This window comes from Spinacia oleracea, chromosome 6 (assembly GCF_020520425.1).
Source record: "Spinacia oleracea cultivar Varoflay chromosome 6, BTI_SOV_V1, whole genome shotgun sequence".
In the NCBI taxonomy this organism is placed as follows: domain Eukaryota; kingdom Viridiplantae; phylum Streptophyta; class Magnoliopsida; order Caryophyllales; family Amaranthaceae; genus Spinacia; species Spinacia oleracea.
The window spans coordinates 86,023,696-86,028,998 of record NC_079492.1 but is presented as its reverse complement, the minus strand read 5'-3'; the positions used below and the strand labels follow the sequence as shown (position 1 = coordinate 86,028,998).

General features: G+C 34.2%; 1 long non-coding RNA gene across 2 annotated transcripts; it reads right to left on the bottom strand.

Moving 5' to 3' along the window:
- Positions 1-918: 918 nt before the first annotated feature.
- Positions 919-3,387, bottom strand: LOC130462649 (uncharacterized). 2 transcript variants are annotated; one of them, XR_008923270.1, is made up of 3 exons: positions 2,948-3,299; positions 1,608-2,150; positions 919-1,297 (listed from the first exon to the last, which is right to left on the bottom strand). It is a non-coding gene; the product is annotated as an uncharacterized lncRNA (long non-coding RNA). The 2 variants fall into 2 exon arrangements; XR_008923269.1 differs by lacking the exon at positions 919-1,297 and adding an exon at positions 3,315-3,387 and having other exon boundaries at positions 1,767-2,150; positions 2,948-2,998.
- Between the last annotated feature and the right edge of the window lie 1,916 nt (positions 3,388-5,303).

The window sequence follows — 5,303 nt, the reverse complement described above, 5'->3', positions numbered from 1 at the left end:
TGTTATGCAGATTTAAGACTCATTTGATCATTATAGGCCACAATTTGACTAAAATGGCTTATTTTAGTTCAAACTTTCAACTAATGAACTTAAATAAGTATTTTAAACTCAATAGATGTTTAATATACTTAGTTTTATGTTTCAACGACGCATTCTCACCTACGTAGTCAAGGTATGAACATATATAACTTCTTTGATCATTATAGGTGACACTTTGACTAAAATGACTTATTTCGGTCCCAACTTTCAACTAATGAACTTAAATGAATATTTCAAACCTTTTACATATTTAGTATACTTATTTTAATGTTTCAAAGACTCATTCTCACCTAATTTGGTCAAGTTATGTACATTTAATAACTAGTGGAAAAAGTGTCATTTGCATCGCACTTTTAAGCACATTTGCGTCGCACATCGTGCGTGGCAAAAGCTCTCGACGCAAATGACTAAAAGTCATTTGCGTCGCACATTTGTGCGACGCAAATGAACCTTATTTGCGTCGCACATTTAGCAAATGTGCGACGCAAATAACTTTTCAGGCATGGTGCTGAAAAGTCATTTGCAACGCACATTAGCTAAATGTGCGACGCAAATAAGGTTCATTTGCGTCGCACATTTAGCTAATGTGCGTTGCAAATGACTTTTCAGCACCATGCCTGAAAAGTCATTTGCAACGCACATTAGCTAAATGTGCGACGCAAATGACTTTTAGGCGAAAAAAAAAAGTCATTTGCCACGCACATTAGCTAAATGTGCGTTGCAAATGACTTTTTTTTTTTAAAAAAAAAATTCGTTTTTTAATATTTTAGTTACAACCCAATAAAAGGCAAATTCACCATAGATCACCCAACATGTTGATAACCTAACTACACTTTTAACATAAAAGTTTAAGTGAACCATAAACGAATGAGGCCCAAGATATCATTCAAGCAGATGAAAAAGAAAGTGGAGATGGAAACAATAGCCATGAGATGAGTAACTTGAATATGGAGCTGAGTAAAAACAGCAACAATCTCTAGGAAGTTGATGACCAAGTTGCAAAGACAGAGAAACTTGGACTGCAACAGACTGCAGCCATAAAGTTAGTACAAGAATCACTTAATGCAATCCTACAATATGATGCAGAGTCATTTCATCAACAGCCAAATCCAGTCCAAGAAATGGCTAATAGTTCTGTCAGAGAGAGAATTTCAACTCCTACAACCTCCATCGAAGAAAATTGCAGCTAAGCTGGTGAAATAGATGGAAAAGTGACTGGTAGATCAGCAGAAAAGCAACAGCAAACAGGTAAAAGATCCTACAAAAAGAACCAGATGAACATAAGAGTTCATGAAAACAAATGTCCAAGAGTTTCAGCAAGCTCAAAAAATTAGTCATTACCTTAATAACAGACACACTGGTTTATAGATTATCAGATTATCAGACACACTGGTTTATAGATGAATCTTATTCATCGGTTGCATCAATGTAAATCTGTTGTTGGAGAAACAAAGTAGTCTCAGCCTAAGTGCAAACTCATAATTCTAGTTTACAAACTTTTAATAAACTTCGCCCGTATTACATTGGAGTTGTAAGCTCCTACAACAGTTGAAGCAATAGAAACTCACCGAAAGACACCTTAAAACATTCTTCATGATAGCCATAGTACAACCTACGCAACCTGCTCTCTGTTTCATTAGAATAAACAACTTCCCAACTGATCATCACAAACCTCAGGACACTTGCAAGTTTCATTAATAATAAAACAACCATAGCAAGCAGGCATATATACACTTCCCAACTGATCATCACAAAGACTACCAACCAGAAACAACCAAAAATAAAGGTTATCCAACATCCAAGTTAGATATGGTTACATATGAAGCACCCATAATAACCAAGGTTATCCTACGTCTTCCTGACAGTCACAATATATAAAAGGAAAGATATGCCAATACAATCAAAGGGCCCAGGAAATTCATTGTGAATGAAAAAAAGAGAGCAAGCTCTAGATAATTAGTGGATGCAAGATTCCAATTTAATTTATGCAAGAAAAATACAGAACTGTAAAAATCAAAAAAAGAAAAGAAAATGAATGCAGGACCTTGCGAAAGGCATTGTTCACGGCGAGCATCAAGCTTACACTGGTTCAATTTCTCCGGCATATTCGCCTGTTACATAAAAAAACTCCATTGTCAGACCAAAATCAAACAAATTACAATATGAAATAAAAATAAAAATTTGAACCGAGAAAAAAAAAGCCGAGAAATTAAAATTGAAGCACACTAAATTATGAATTTACAGCGTTCGTGCGACACTAAGCCACAAATCTGTCCTAACTGATGTTCTAGGCTTTTTACTATAACTTTAAGCAAGTTCGTTCTGGAGTCTGGAACGACCAGTCTATGGTCAAATTGGTCGCCATTAACTGATACTATTAAGAGGACATTGTATATCACTGCACCTTATTCCCCTTCCTCATGACACATTTCTAGTCTACTTCAGAAATTAAACCAAAAATTCTCAACTTTCCAACAAAACTCTAAAAGCGCTAACCAGATCAATAACCAACCATTATTCTCAACTATAACACTAACTAACCAATCCAAATCAATAAAAACATCTATGAAATCAACAAGAAATATACCAGGAAATTAAGGGGGGAAAGAGTAAAAAAATCTAGCAAAGAAATCACAATATATCACAACAATCAATCATTCTAAAACAAACAATGCAAATTTCGGATGAAAACTAAAATTAAGAAGAAGAAAAAAAAAAGGAAACAAAGAGAGTTATTCAAAGTCAGTAAGTAAAGAAGAAAGATACAAACTTCTATCTGAATTCATACAACTTCAAGCTGATTAACATTTGCAAGCCAAAATGTATAGCTTAATCAAGAACAAACAACAATAATTCAAAGTCTTACTATAGTCTCATACATTTTGGAAACATGAGGAATGAAACTTACCATCGGAGTAAATCTTCTTACTCCCAAACGAGACTCAATTCAGCCAAACCACTGCAACAGAACATTCAAATGAACACAATGTCAGAACAAAAAAAATCTGCGCAAAATTAACAAAAACAAATTCATAATCCCTAGCAAAATATTACGCACACTCACCCCCTCATTGTTCTAAATTATTGGAAATTAGTGACCTAATTCACGTAATTTCTCACCAAATCCCAAACCCAAAAAAAGAAACCCTAAATCTTTCAAATTAAACAAAAAAGTAACCACAAAATTCAATGAAAGTGTACCTGATTGAGTAAATAAGGGAATCAATTGAAGAATTAGGGTGAAGAAGATGGAAATTGAGGGTAAGTAAGTGTACCTGATGGAGACAGGGATCGATTCCTATTCAGTGGGCATTCTCCAATGGAGGCGGCGGCGGCGGCGGCGGCGGCTGTGGCCTACGGTTCCAGCGAAACTCTCTCTAAATGTAGCTGCGCCTGGTGTAGGGTGAAGAAGATCGATGTAGGATGAGGGTGAAGAAGATCGAAGATCGATGGAGGATGAGGGTGAAGTCGTGAAGGTAGCTGCGCCTGTTTGTTTTGTTCTTCGACAAATTAGGGTGCAGTACGCGTGGGTGAGGAATAATTAAAAACTTCCGAATTTTTTTTACCTCCTCTGCGTCGCAGAATTACTAATCTGCGACGCAGGTGACTTAAAGAGTCATCTGCGTCGCAGATTAGTAATTCTGCGACGCAAAGGAGGTAATATTTTGCGTCGCATTATTACTAATCTGCGACGCAAATGACTCTGAGAACATTTTAGAGTCATTTGCGTCGCAGATTAATAATTCTGCGACGCAAATGACTAATTTTAAAGCTTAGAACTGTCAATTGCGTCACATGTTTAAATGTGCGAGGCAAATGTGGTGATGCAAATTATTGTTTTTCCACTAGTGAATGCTCGTTTGATCATTATAGGTCACATTTTAACTAAAATGGTTTATTTCTGTCCCTACTGTCAATTAATGAACCTAAATGAAAATTTTAATCCATTTACATGTTTAGTATACTTATTTTAATGTTTCAAAGACTCATTCTCACCTAATTTGGTCAAGTTATGTACATTTAATGCTCGTTTCATCATTATAGGTCACATTTTAACTAAAATGGCTTATTTCGGTCCCTACTGTCAATTAATGAACTTAAATAAGTATTTTAAACCCTTAACATGTTTAATATACATATTTTTATGTTTTAAAGACTCTTTCTCACCTAATTCGGTCAAGTTATGCACATATAAGACTTATTTGATCGTTTATAGGTTACATTTCGACTAAAATGGCTTATTTCGGACCCAACTTTAAACTAATGAACCTATATGAGTGTTTTAAACCCTTTACATGTTTAATATACTTATTTTAGTGTTTCAAAGACTCATTCCCACCTACTTTTGTCAAATTATGTACATTTAATGCTCGTTTGATCATTATAGGTCACATTTTAAATAAAATGGTTTATTTCGCTCCCAACTTTCAACTAATGAACTTAAATAAGTATTTTAAACCCTTTACACGTTTAATATACTTAGTTTTATGTTTATAAGACTCAATCACACCTATTGTGGTCTAGTTTTCAAAATTTCGGGCACATTCAATTATTATAGATCATATTTGTCTAAAATAGGTTATTTCGTTCCGAACTTTGAAAAAATGAACCTAACAAAAGAACTTTTAAACCTATTAATGTTATATTCTTACTGTTATGATTATAAGACGCAATCTCAACTAATTTGGTGTAGTTATGCATATTCAGGGCTCATTCGATCGACAAAGGTCATATCTTGCCTAAAATAGGCTATTTCGCTTCTCACTTTCGAACGATGAATCTAAATAATGAACTTAAAACCTATTCATGTTTTATATTCTTATTTTTATGTTACTAAGACTCCATCTCGCCTAGTTTGGGTTCTAGTTATGGACATTTAAGGTTCGTTCGTCATTATAGCTCGATCATATCTTGCCTAACATGGGTTATTTCTCTCCAAACATTGAAATAATAAACCTAAACAATGAACTTAAAACCTATTCATGTTTAATATTCTTATTTGTATCATTTTAAGACTCCATCTCACCTACTTTGATCTAGTTACGCAGATTTAGGGCACATTCGTTCAATATAAGTCTTATCTTATCTAAAATGGGTTTCTAACTTTGTAAAATGAACTTAAATAATAAAATGAAAAACCTATTCATGTTTAATGTTCTTACTTTTATGATTCTGAGACTCAATCCACCTAGTTTGCACATTTAGTGCTGATTCGATCAATATAGGTCATATCTTGTCTAAAGTAAGTTATTTCGCTCCTAACT